Here is a 14,806-nt window from a genome sequence, read left to right as displayed (position 1 = left end):
TTTCCTATTTTTTGTCCCTGGTTAGTTCTGCTTATTTTTGTCTTTGGCATTAGTGTTGGATTGGTTGTTATTTTTTAATTTCAGTTTATGTGCAGGTCTGTAAACGGTATAGAGCCCCCATATGAGTTTAGAATACAAATAACATTTTATCTTCCTTTTTGTATTTTTGTAGGATTTTATTTTTAAGATTGTCTTTTTAATGCTGTTTAATTTGGTATATAATGTTGTGTAGTCCGTGTCTTTAGTAATTTGCTAGATTTTATTGTTGTATACGGCTAGGTACAAATTAGGGAAATCGGTAGTCCAGTTTAGTTTTAGAATTAGTGTATGTTACAATGGACGGCCCGATTTCTTTCTCTTTCCTTCTCTTTCTCGAACCCACTTTTTAATTATTTTTTTTTCACCAACCGCATAGTAATTTCTCCGATATAAACATTTGACTTGATTTGGAAAGACCCGCTTTATAAGGTCCCCTCACGACATACAAACGCACATATGCTTTTTGGCCCGTGAATTGTAGTATCACTTTTAATTATTCGCTTCCCCGCTCCCCACCCCGTACTGCCGCCCACAACAAAAAATCATTTCTTCGGATTTTTAATACCCTATGCTGGTTTTCGACATCCCGCTTTCACATTTTTTTGGCCTTTTTTATTACAAAGCTAACCCTTTTAACTTTTTTTTAGCATCCCCCGATTGATCAACCCTTGACCACACACTTTTCAGCTTTTAATGCCATATACCATGGTGCATGCGCCAAAAGTTATTAGATAAATTGATTATAATTTCAAGATTTTTAAATAACTTAGTGTCCTAAAGTCCCTTCAAGAAAAGGCCAAATAGTCAGTCTTATTTTAGAAAACAAAGTTATGTCTAGGAAATCATCAATTAAATAAAGTAAAGCAAAGTAACTTAAACCGTCAATGACTTGGGCTATAATGTTGCTTAAAATAATTTTTGATTGCCCTATTCTGAGATATTATTGTTATACACCAAGACGCTGTGTGTGGAACACTTTTGAACTTTGCATACCAGTTGTGAAATGTTTAAGTAATTTTCTAGAGGAAAAGGTCTCAGAAGATTTTAGAAACTGAAAAATATCGAACAGGATTTTCTAGAAAGATATGCTGCCCGAGGAAAAGAGCTCTTATTTGTGATGAGAAATGGATATTTAATTGAGCATTTTTAGTTTATGATAATAAACATCCTAGTGACTTAAATCTTAGTCTGCATGGCAAAGAGCAAGGACACACTGTTTTCTAGCTTTGTAAATGCTATCATTGATTCAAAATGAAATTAAGACTGTTTATCCTTCATTTAAAAAACGGTTGGAGTTGATTGCCACATTAAAAAGGAATAAGATCAATTCAATTATAAAAAGAGGTTTGAATGATTTTGAAGAAGAGGATTGCATGTTTGCATTTATAAATATAATTTTTAGTTAATGAAACAAATATTCTGAAAATTCCTTACTCCTTAATCTGAAAAAAAAATTACGGCTGAATTTTGATGAACGTTCCCAAATACCAAATGCATTATGAATTATTCATTTTTGCCATTTTAACATTTAACAGAACTAAGAAAATTTGCCCATAGTTTTATGCTTGTCACTAAACCCAGGCAGGTAAAAAGGAAGGAATCAATATTATCAGAATCAAATTCTATCAAAGACAAATGACAGACAGAAAATAATGGAGAAAAAAAGGTTAACAGATCTTGTGTGGTGCCCCAGCGTCCAGCAGACCAAAGGATAGGTGAAAGTGAATGTGAAGTTAGATGTGAACCTTACTTAACTGATGTCTTATAATGAATATTTAATTGATCTAATTGTTTGTAAAGGACAATCTCTTATTCCTCAAGAATAAAACATTTCCGTAAAAAAATTATTTTCTTGGGTTATGCGTTCCGTGGGGGCTGTGTAGCACAGGAGTTCTCTTGATAATAAGAACAACTACTTATTAATTGTTGCTTTAAATTATGTCTGACTTTTATGCATATTAAATACATCTTTTCTCTTTAAAAAAATATCAAACATTTTTTTGTGTGTAAGTATAGTACTTAGCATAACAGAACTTACAAAACTTAACAATACAAAATAAATAAAAAATTTGGACAAAAAATCTACAACCGTTTGCATAAATGTGTTAAAAATATGGTAAATAGTTGTCTCCTCTAACAAAGAGGTATCTAGGAGGGGTAGCACCTCTAGTGGATAGGCAGTCGTACCCTCTTTTTGAGGGTAGTTTGGCTCACTCTTGGTCCCCACTCGGTACCCAACTCTCACCTGTGGCTCCCAGAAGCTGTAGCATGCGCAGCGGCCACACCCCGGAAACGGCTTTGACTGGCCGGCTAAACCAGGTAGAGGGTATCTGACGTGTCCATGACACTCAGTACACTGAGGTTCTGTCAAACCTAGCATGTGAAGTCTGGACTTGGCGGCCTGTGCGTAACGTCACAAAACTAGACTAATCGGACAGAAAGGCAAATACCAGCACAGTGCTGTGGAGCACTAAAGACACACAGAAACAACCCTAGACAGCCTAACGCAGTTGGCGGGAACCCTACTCAAGCGGTCGAAATTAAAAGAAAAAGATGAGGATAGTTCCTCTTACCATAGGCGCATGGAATGTGCGCACACTACTTGACAACGACACATCTGATAGACCACAAAGACGAACTGCACTAGTAGCCAGGGAGCTCCACAGATATAACATAGACATAGCAGCACTAAGCGAGACTCGGCTTGCAGATGAAGGTAGAAGCACTAAAGTACGACGTAAATCTGGAGTCAGCTTTGCCATAAAAACATCAATAGTATCTAAACTAGTCGGGCCTCCCAAGGGAATTAGCACAGAGGCTCATGACCCTAACGCTGCCTTTACAAAACGAAAAGAAACACATTTCCATTGTTAGCTGTTACGCACCCACCATGACCAACCCAGATGATGTCATAGCAAAGTTCTACGAAGAACTAAACTCCACCTTACCTGATATTCCAAAAACAGAAAAGCTACTCATTTTCGGTGAGTTCAACGCAAGAATCGGCTCTGATCATCACATCTGGAAAGGAGTCTTAGGCAAATTCGGGATAGGTCAATGCAACAGCAACGGATTATTACTACGCCAGACCTGTGCTGAACACAAGCTGCTCATATCGAACACAATATTCATTCTTCCAATGAGAAAGCGAACTTCCTGGATGCATCCCCACTTAAGACACTGGCACCTCATAGATTACGTCATCACCAGACAATCTGACCCAGACAATCTGACTGTCAGGAGGACATTCGTGTTACCAAATCTTGCTGTGGTGCAGAATGTGGAACAGACCACTGCATCATCATCACAAAACTAAACATTCGCATTCAAACAAAGAGACGTCCACAAAAATCTAAACCCCTGAAAAGGCTAAACACGACCAGCTTAGCAGATGACAAAACTGAAAAGTCGCTTGCAGATGCGATAGAGAACTGCCTCAAGTCCACCCTTCTAACTGAATCAAATGTAGATAAAAGCTGGGAATGCTTCAAAGAAGCCATCCATAGCACAGCATTAAGCATACTTGGTCCTATGGAGAGAAAGCATCAGGACTGGTTTGATGAAAACAGTACTGAGATCAGAAAAATATATTAGATGAAAAGCACAAGCTCTATAAACTGTATCTGAACAACCCAAACTCCCAGTTCACAAAAGATGCATTCACTAACATCCGCAAAAATGTGCAAAAACAGTTACGCCAAATGCAAGATACCTGGCTAAGCAAAAAAGGGGAAACAATACAGGAATTTGCTGACAAGCACGACACGAAGAACTTCTTCCATGCCATAAACGAAATCTATGGACCCTCATCCCCTCTATTAAATGCTGATGGGACAATCCTATTGACAGATAAGGAAGAAATCCTAAAACGCTGGGCCGAGCACTTCGAAAAGGTTCTCAATACACCTTCCATCATAAATGAAGCGGCCATAGACAGGCTACAGCAAGTACCAATAAATGAAAAAATGGATGACCCCCCTACGCTAAAGGAAACCGATCTTGCCATTCAACAGCCCGCAAGCGGAAAGCCCCAGGAGCTGACTTCATTCCCGCAGAGGTCTACAAAAAGGTGGATTAGCCCTGATTGAAAGACTTCATAAGCTCTTCTTAATTATGTGGGGAAAAAAGTCAATACCACAAGACTTTAAAGATGCCACAATTGTTAATTTATACAAGCGAAAAGGAAACCGCCAAATCTGCGACAACCACAGAGGAATATCTCTTCTCTCTATTGCTGGGAAAATCCTTGCACGCATCCTACTAAATCGGCTCATGCAACACATAGAACATGGTCTACTACCAGAAAGCCAGTGCGGCTTCAGAAAAGAGCGTGGAACCATTGACATGATCTTTGCAGCAAGGCAGCTCCAGGAAAAATGCCAAGAACAAAATGCTGACCTGTTCTCAATATATGTCGACTTAACAAAGGCATTCGACACTGTTAGCAGAGAAGAACTCTGGAAGATTATGTCAAAGTATGGCTGTCCACGAAAATTCATAACCATGGTGAGACTATTTCATGATGGCATGAAGGCTCGTGTCCAAGAAAGTGGAGAACCATCAGAGCCCTTCGAAGTATCAAACGCGGTAAAACAAGGCTGTGTCCTAGCACCTACACTGTTCAGTATCATGTTCTCCGGTATGCTGACAGATACATTCACAAATAGAGAAAACAACGGGATAAATTTGATGGTGGCATATTCAACCCGATGCGGCTTAAAGCAAAATCAAAAACCAATTCAGCAGTAATCAGACTTGCTATATGCTGACGACTGTGCCCTAAATGCCTGCTCTGAAAATGATCTGCAGAGCATCGTCAGTGACTTTTCAAGAGCATGCTCAGGCTTTGGCCTTACCATTAACACAAGACTGAAGTCTTATATTTACCTGCTCCTGGAAAAGCCTACTCAGATCCAAGCATCACTATAAATGGACAGGATATAAACGCAGTGGACAAATTCACATATCTTGGCAGCACACTCCCCAGAAACGGAAAAATCGATAGTGAAATTGACCTGCGTATCGCCAAGGCCAGTGCATCCTATGGCAGACTGTCTAAAAATGTCTGGAACAGACGTGGTATCATCACAAATACAAATCTAGGGGTCTTTAAAGCCGTCATCCTCCCTACATTGCTCTATGCCTCAGAAACATGGAAAGTGTACAGAAAACATACCAAGTGTCCGAAGAGCGTGTCTGCAAAGCATCCACACAATCCTGATGCAGTCCCAGCTGTGATGGGCAGGACACGTCTGCAGAATGGAAGACCACCGCATCCCTAAACGACTCTTGTATGGCCAACTAAGCGAAGGAAAGCGCTCGCAAGGTGGTCAAAGAAAGCGCTTCAGGGACACCCTCAAAGCTTCTCTGAAGGCGTTCAGCATAGATCCAGGCACCTGGGAGACAGAGGCACATGACAGAGCATCATGGCGTCGCGCTGTGAAAACTGGCGCACAGGTTGCTGAGGAAAAGAGAACAACGTTGGCAAAAGAAAAACGACACTAGCTCCTATTGTGCGGCCGAACATTCCGGGCTCACATAGGTCTCACCAGCCACATGAGGAGGCATAAAACCCCAGTGCAAGGCCCTCAGCCCCCTGGATGACAAAGTTGTCATCATCGAACCTCGAATGATTATCTATACTAACAAAGAGCCTCAAGTGTTTGTTACTATTAATAGTGAATAGTTGTAAAAGTGGTGTATTTTTAATGAAAAAACTGCTTGCATAAACGATTTTAAAAATTAGATTTTTCGCTTTCAGAAAAGAAAAAAGTAGCCTTTGCATCAAAACTTTGAATGGCCTAAAATATTATGATGTCAGATTTTCACTATCTTTTCTAGTTTACGAGATCTAAACGGGAGGGACGGACGGACGGATAAGCGAACGGACATACGGACAGACAGGCCACACAAAACTTATAACGTCTTTTCCCCTTTCGGGGGCCGCTAAAAATGATTATAAAACTAGTTATACATTTATTGCCTGTATGTGAATTTAAAAAATTAAAGCTACTAACAGTGTTCTTAAATTATTATTAGTCTATTATTACAGGTACTTCGCGAGGCTTGTGGCCGCCTGCGTGCAAAATTGCCTATCTCTTTGATTTAAATCCATTTTTGTAGACCATTCGTTTTTTCTTTCTTTTCATATTTTTGCCGTTGTAGTATTCCTCTTGCCCTCTTAGTTCTTATTTTAAATTTGCATATTTTTCTATTGCGAAGTCACAACGTACTTCTTCAGTTGTTTCAGTAATTGGCCGAAATCCAAGAAAATGTTCATGTATTTCTAGCATTCTACATGAGGTATATAACAACCAGAAGCATGATAATATGAATAGTTCGGTATGAGACATATCTGGTGTTGAATCAAATTTTTTAAGGGCCCCCAAAAGGGGAATAAACGCTATCAGTTTTGTATCATATTTTAAACCTTTCAAAGTTCTGATGCAACGACTACTTTTTTTTTCTTTACTGAATGCGAAAAATTAAATTTTTAAAATCAACTATGCCAGCAGTATTTTTCATAAAAATACATCATTTTTACAACTATTCACTATTAATAGTAACCAACACGGGATGCTATTTAGTACTATTTACCATATTTTTAACACATTTATGCAAACGGTTTTAGATTTTTTGAAACGACAAATGTATTGCAAAGTACAGTAAGTTCTGTCATACCTTACATTACACAAAAAAGTTTATTTTGTTTTAAAGAGAAAAAATCTATTTAATATGCATACAAGTGAAATATTGTTTAAAACACCAATTAATAAGTAGTATTTTAATATTATCGCGTGAACAGCTGCATGCTAAGCGGCAACGAAACTCCACTAAAGGAAATTTTTTTCCACCTTGATGATGAGGTAGTTTTCCGAATCTCAAGGAAAGAAATCAAAACTTGTCATATGAATGGAGAAAATAAAATAAACAATATATATGTTTAAATGCCTATGTACGTCTATATGTATACACACCTTTAATAAAAAATAATATAAAGAACTGGGTTAACGTAGCAAAGTACAAGGGAAAAAAAACCCAAGCAATGGAGACAAGGTGGAAAAAAAATGTGTGACTAAGAAATTTAAAATTTTTTAATATCATTTAATGTTGTACTTTCACTTTTTGATTTTTCTATTGCATTATCTATTGTTAACATTCTCACTATGTACATTTAAGTACCTTATATTTAAAAAATATTCATTATATGCTATTAGCAAAACAAAATTGCAATGTGCAACTAAAAACGTTAAAATGTAATTACAACCTGAATGTAATTATTTCGATTGCCATGTTTGCAATCATTGTATTTTAAAATGTAAGTATTTAATTTGTACCCTAACCAATAAAATATGTATCTTTTTGTTTAATTCTTATGATATATTGTATGACTTCGCTACAGGCAAGGCTCGAGAAGTAATTCTGTGCGTGAATGAATAAAATGCAAAGACGAATATATTTTCTAATACAAACTTTTAATTTTCACTTTTTATCCGTATCCCTACCCAAACTGGGCCCCGCGAAATCCGTTTCGTATTGGGCCTAACCCTAAATCCCGGCCCTGCTATTTTGTGACGGGTGAATACAGAGTAGATTACTTGTTCTCTTTCCATGACTTCTTGGTCACAATGGTTAAGTCAGGCCCTGCTATTTAGTGACTACTTGTTCTCCCCCACCCCCTCTTTTTTACGTGGGGTAACTCTAGTCCGTCCAACCTGCAGAATTAAAAAAAAGTGATCTTTCCATTACTTGGTGTCCAAATTCTTGAACCATGAAGAGAATTATATATAGAGATTAATATACCGAGTTGTTTTAGCAGTTCATTTGAAGAATTCATTCCATATGACGTCAAAGGAAAAAAATCCACTACGTCACACGGCTTAGTTAGGCTAAAAAATGTCTTTATTAATACGAGCAAGTTGTCTAGGGTTCATAAACATTGGTGCAACGAGGTGTTTTTTTTTTAGCATTACATTTAAAGAATTCATTCATATGGCGTCAAAGAAAAAAAAACATTACGTCACAATGGGCTCGTACCAAAAAAATGTCTTTAACACGAGAGATTTAACGAGGGTTCATAGACATTGGTGCACAGAGTTCTGAAAGAATTCATTTAAAGAGGATTAAAGCCGCATTTTTTGTGCGTTTTGTCTGTCAGTATGTTTGTACGTCATGTTAATATAAAAAACAACAACTAAAAGCTATTGAAAATTTGACTAACCTTTAATTTTCCTTCCGAAACAACGCAATAGTTTTAAGTATGTATAATAGATTGTTCCGGATGTTTGTAGATATAGTGAGAGAAAAAGAGAATTCCAGATAAATCTAATACCGTTCATTAAATTTTTAGGATGGTCTCATATGAAAATCAGTAGTACCATAGCCTTATGAAGAGTTTTCAAACCATACTTTAGTGTTAGGAAGTTGTTTTCCTTAAAAATCGGAACACAATATTAACGATAATTAGATTTTGTAACGTTTTAGCTAGAAAATTAAATGGAGTGTAAGAGAGAAGTGAGATTTTACACAAATAGAGTTAAAATATTTTTCCATAAAAAATCTGGAACAACCTATTTTCGTAAATGAGAAGAAGATTATTTGTTTTATTTATTAGAAGAGGGATTAAAGACTAAGACTAAGACTGCTTTATTGATTCTTACGGAAATTTGTTGTGATTACAAGGACTCTTTTCTCATATAAAGACAACACAACAGAAAAATACACATAAATACAACAGACACAACATAAAAAGTTCATTCAGCGACTACACACAGGTATCTGATGTTCCCTGATCACTGAGTGGCGGTGATAGAGTCTGACCGAGTGAGGTACGAACGAGTTTTTGTACCGCTCCGTTCTTGTTTTGATTGACAGCAGTCGCCCACTTCGCGACGACCTGACGTAGTTCTGATGGAGCGGGTGGCCATTGTCTTCAATGATTTTGTCGATTTTTCTTAGGTATTTCCTTTAAATGTGGTAATGTTGTGAGTGTCCTTTTTGATGCTTTTTAGCGGCCCCCGAAAGGGGAAAAGACGCTATTACTTTTGTGCGAAATGTCTGTCCGTCTGTCCGTCTGTCCCGTTTAGATCTCGTAAACTAGAAGAGATATTGAAAATCCGACTTCACAATATTTTAGACCATTCAAAGTTCTGATGCAACGGCTACTTTTTTTTTCCTGTAAGCGAAACTTCTAATTTTTAAAATTAATTATGCAAGCAGTTTTTTATAAGAAAAAGCTAATTAGTATGCATTATATGTTAGACCTAATTGAAGACGAATAGTAGTCTTATAAACATCATTTTCGTGAAAATTTTTTCTACATAGCGGAAAATTTTTTTTTATTTTATTTTTTGAGGATTCGAATATGAGATTGAGCCTTTTCAAAACAATTAACTTATTTAGTTCGAACCGAGGGTCCCGGGTTCGAATCCTGGTGAAGACTGGAATTTTCAACTTCTGAGTCTACCCAGCTCTAATGGGTACCTGACATTAGTTGGGGAAAAGCAAAGGCGGTTGGTCGTGCTGGCTACATGACACCCTCGTTAACCGTAGGCCACAAAAACAGATGAACTTTACATCATCTGCCCTATAGATCACAAACTAGTTAGGCCAGGTTCACATCTAACTTTACATTCACTTACACGTATCCTTTGATCTGCGGGACGGTTGGGGCACTACACAAGATCTGTTAACCTTCTTTCTCCATTCTTATCTCTCATTTGTCTTTGATATAATTTCATTCGGATTTTCTTTCTGAAAATATTGAAGCCTACCTGGGTGGACCACTGGTCGTGCGGTTTGCGCGCTGGACTGTCGTTTGGATTTATCGACGATCGAAGGTTCAAACCCTGCCTGCTCCCATCCCCCGTCGTCCTGCGGGAGGTTTGGACTAGTAAACTATCTTCAACTCTGAAGGATTATCCGAGTTATGTAAAACATTTTACTTCGGGGGCCGATTTTGAGTTTGTGTTTCCATACAAACTGTCTTTTGTAACCTTGTTTTATGATGTTTTACTAAACGTCGCAACAGGTTAGATGAGGCGTTGCCTTGCCAACAAGTTATTCCGTATGTTAGCAGATTTTGTATAGTTGCGCCGTAAAAAGTCTCAAGGATCTTCTTGTTTAGTTTAAAGCTATTAAGTTTGTATAGAAAAAAGAGTCGCTGGGCTGTTTTCTTTGTCAGAGTTCCAAGGTGGTCTTCCTATGAAAAGCTTGTTGTTGATGATAACGTCTAGATATTTATATGCCTTTACTTGTTCAATAGATGTAGTATCTATTTGCAGTTCACGTATAATTTGGTTTTTCTTTCTAAAATCTATTATAAGTTCTATAGTTTTTGTGACATTCAGTTCTAGAAAGTTGTCGGTGCACCAGTTTGTAAACTCTTCTATCGAGCTTCGATACTAAGTTTCGTCTCCTAAAATAAGACCGACTATGGCATTATCATCAGCGAAATTAATGAGTTTAACTGAGTCATAGATGCTTCTTATGTCATTAGTGTAAAGAGTGTACAGTACAGGAGAAAGTACACAACCTTGTGGAGCACCCGTACATAGTAGGCTACTCGAGTTGATTTGGTGTTGTTGACTTTAACTTACTGGGGGCGTTGGGTTAAAAAGTTTAGATCCCATGCTTGTACGTTAGGGGTTACATTTAAGTTACTCAGTTTGTTTATCATTAAATGTGGCTGTATGGTATTGAAAGCCGAGGAGAAATCTACGAAGAGGACTCGTGCATAAGTTTTGGGTATATCGAGATGCTTATAAAGCTGGTCCAAAAGCAATAGAATGCCATCCTCAGTTCCTCTAGCTGCTTTATATGCAAATTGGTGAGGCTGTTATTGACTTTTGCTACAAGTTGTTTAAGCATTTATTTTTCAAAACATTTCATAACAATAGGTGTTAGTGCTACTGGGCGGAAATCATTTAAGCAATCTATTTTTGGTTTCTTTGGCACTGGTATGATCTCTGAAGTTTTCCAGATGTGTGGAATTACGCACGTTTGCAACGAGTGGTTAAAGATGTGACAGAAGATAAAAGAGATTTGCTCCGCACATAACTTGATCAGCTTGCCACTAATTTTGTCTGGTCCATAAGCTTTTGTTACGTCTACTCTTTTAAATAACAAGAACACTTCATCTTGTTATAAAATTGACGTAGGGCTCTTGTTTTCCTTTGGACAGAGTGTTGAAAGGTTCTTTGTGTAGACCAACAAAATCTTCTTTGTCAAAACGAGAATAAAAATCATTTAGTTCGTTGGCAAATTTCTCGTCATCATCCACTGAAATTCGTTCTCGTTTTGAGGCGCAGCCTGTTATTTTCTTTAATCCCTCCCAACATGCTTTTGAGTTGTTCTTGGCAAAGAAATTCTCAATTTTTTCTTTGTATGTTTTTTTCCTTCAATCACTGATTTTCTCAGTTAATTTTTAGCATTTATAAACTCTTCGTTGCTAGCCTTATACTTTGTTTTCTTTTCAGAAATAAGGTGTTTGATTTTTTTGGTCATCCAGGGCTTATTGTTTCCATAGACTTGTATTGTTTTTGTTGGAATTGTTAACTGCTCGCAGAATGATAGATACAAGTTAACAATTTCTGTTAGTTCGTTTATGTTTGGACAGTTCTCAATAAGGATTTCCCAGTTAGTTTTCTCAATGCATCCTTGTAGTTTTTCTACAGCCTCTTTAGACCACATCTTGACCGTTTTTATAACTCTCTTTGTTGTTTTAAGAGTAGGTTTGTAATTTGGTATAAGATGGCCCGTCATCGGGTCAGATTCTCCAAGTGGGAAAAAACTTTTACATTTGTAAGCCTGCTTAATGTTTACGTCGCATTTGTCGAGCGTTCTACCCTGCCTTGTGGGGAGGGAGACATACTGGCAATAGTTTGGCAGTGTGTTCTCAATATTCAGGTTGTTCAAATCTTCAGTTACGATAGAAACAGAGTCTGGGTGTTTTGATTCTACATTGTGAAGCACATGAAAAATCATTTCCGACGCAGTCGCAGTGTCAGCCGTCGGTGGTATGTACACAACAATAACACACACCTGGGTGAATTCTCTAGGCCTATGTGTGACACACATATGTTCAATGTTAGGGTCACAAATTTTATTCCTGATGTTCACATTCTTGGCGTTGCAGTATTCCTTGTTTATATAGATTGCGAGTCCTCCTCCTTTTGACTTCCGACTATTAATTGTTCTGTCTGCTCTATAAACGTAAAATTTATCGTGATCAACAGAAGAGTCGGGTAACGTATCATTGAGCCAGGTTTCAGTGAAACACATTAAGGAACACTCTCTAAATTGATACAGATGTTCACAGCGACCTGTTAATTCTTCCATCTTATTTTGTAAAGACCTTACATTGCCTGTTACGATGGGTGGAAAGAAGCCTCTTTGTCCTCTTCTTCTAAACTTAGCTCGTATTCCTCCTCTACGTCATCTCTTCTTACATTTTGCGCTAGGGATTTTTTCAGTTAAAGCCTTAGGCTTAGGCTCGTTATTAGGTTCCAAGATGGCGGGTGTGTTGTCCATACTGTCAAGCGTCTTACCCCAAAACTCCACTGAAATACACGTTTCCACACAAATTAAAATCCAGACCAACATTAGAATCCAAAAGACACAGTGCACATCCATTGAAACATTGGAGTAGTAACAAATGACATGAAATATTAACAGAAAAAAATAGAAAAAGAGTCTAGTATAATCAGGTCGCCTGCTGTACAGTTATTTTGCGTTAGTAGATTTTTCATATAAAATTCGGAAATTTTGGGCGACAATTTGTAAGAAAGTTAAAGTAGTGTAAGTCGATTTCTTTTTCAAAACAAAATCCGGAACATTCTTTATCGATTAAAAAACTTTTGTTATGTTTCAGCAAGAAAATTATATGTAAAATAAGTCTAAAAAGTGATTTTCAATAATCGTTTCTAGTAAATTACTTTCTTATTTTAAAATCCTGATTGTCGATATTTAAAAAAAATAAAGTCATTTGACATAAGATGAAAATACGGAACAATTCGATATCGATAATTAAACTATAGTAAACGTATTTTCAAAGAATATAAGTGTAATATTAGTCAATTATGCGATTTCAAACAATCATTTGACATAATTTATTTTTTTAAAACAATATCCGAATAAGCATGGAAATTAAATGTAATGTAAGTTAGAAGAGCAAACAGTAGATCGAAGATTTAATATTTATAAAACGGATAGACTCTACCATTTTTAAATGATTTGACGAAGTTTTACTACGAAAAGAACAACTAAAATTGTATTTTAAACTAAAACACAAAAGAATTTAATGTAGAGTGTACATATAGACTTCATAATCATCCAAAAATATTATACGCTTACCTTTAAAATAAAAGTGAAAATGTTTTTAAAATTAGCTAGATTTACTACAGGGCAGGCTATTCGAATCAAAACAAATATTACAATACAAACAACCTGCGAGAATTCAAAGCCAAAAATGAGAAGACTCCTAGCTCTATTTTTTGTATAAAATTTCCAAATTAACCTCTTTTGTACGGATATCATATTTTTTTTTACAAAGTTTTCAAAGGATAATGGAATAACTAGAATTAATGTCCAAGATGTAACTATGCGTATTTTTTTTTACTAAACTAAAATATTTTTATAAAATTTATTTAAAAAACAAACAAACTTCGAAATAATGAATTGGCCGCCCCCTGCATTCAGCCGCCTGCGTGCAATGCACACATTGCACTATAGGTAGTGGCGGCCCTGAGTCTATAGATCATACAGAAATAATAAATTAAAATTAGAAATGCAAACTAAAAATGATAACAAAGACAGACTTGGTAAATAAAGTTTATTTTGTTTCTTCTTAAATCCCCGTCCTTCTACTATACACAAGTAAAATTGGCGCAAGGAAGCAAAATGTTGGCCACCCCTGCTATATGCAGCATATATGATTACTTTTTTTTTAACCATAAGGCGAGCAACTTACGGTAAAAGACACCTTTAGGCCCTAAGTCTCAGGCCTAGAGGGGAAAATGCATTTTCCGAAGGTCACAATTAAATGCTCTATTCCCATTTTCCACACTACATTTATTTTGATTTTGTGTTCTCTAAATAGAAGAAAATATCAAATTGATTTTATTAATTATAATTATTTATTTGATCCCTTTTTAATGTAGAGAAATAACAGTGCAATAAAATATCATTCCTTGCTCTCTTTTTCTCTCTCTCACTCTAAAATAAAAAAAAGACTCTGGATCTATCTTTAAATAGGGAAAATAAAACACAAAGGTTTAATAGAAAGATTTCTGTTTTTCACGAATTGAGGTGATCAGGCTGCGAATCTGTCAAAACCGCGTCCTAACAAGCACCTAAGTTGTAAAAAGGAACATGTGTACAAAATTTCATCCGAATCCCTTTGTTAGTTTAACAGATCTCTTGATACATAAGTCAGTCAGTCAATGGTATTTTACAAATATAATAAAGAAACAAGATTTTATTGGCGTTTCGTGATATTTAATTGTTTTTAGCTGGTTACTATTCATGACAGTTACGATTTTTTTTTCGACACATGCGACAAGCAGTCCTACTCTTATTTAGTGTGTACGCGATCGGGTGTGATAGCTGGCATTATGTGGTAGGCCTTTTTTTACAAGTTTGTAGTTTCTATTTTATGTTGACCGCACTTGAAGCGTTATTTTGTTAACTGAAAACTACTATTGGTTCTTTCCAACATTTATTAGGACTACTTGAATAGATTATTATAGTGATTAATTTTATCTCAAAA

The 14,806-nt window shown here is 36.4% G+C and overlaps 1 protein-coding gene across 1 annotated transcript in view; it reads right to left on the bottom strand.

Annotated features, from left to right (window-relative positions):
• Nucleotides 1-14,806, bottom strand: part of LOC106074500 (aromatic-L-amino-acid decarboxylase-like) — a 198,292-nt gene that overhangs the window by 66,470 nt on the left and 117,016 nt on the right. The window lies entirely within an intron of this gene.

Source organism: Biomphalaria glabrata, chromosome 13 (assembly GCF_947242115.1).
Source record: "Biomphalaria glabrata chromosome 13, xgBioGlab47.1, whole genome shotgun sequence".
Classification (NCBI taxonomy): domain Eukaryota; kingdom Metazoa; phylum Mollusca; class Gastropoda; family Planorbidae; genus Biomphalaria; species Biomphalaria glabrata.
This window is presented reverse-complemented; position numbering and strand designations above follow the sequence as displayed.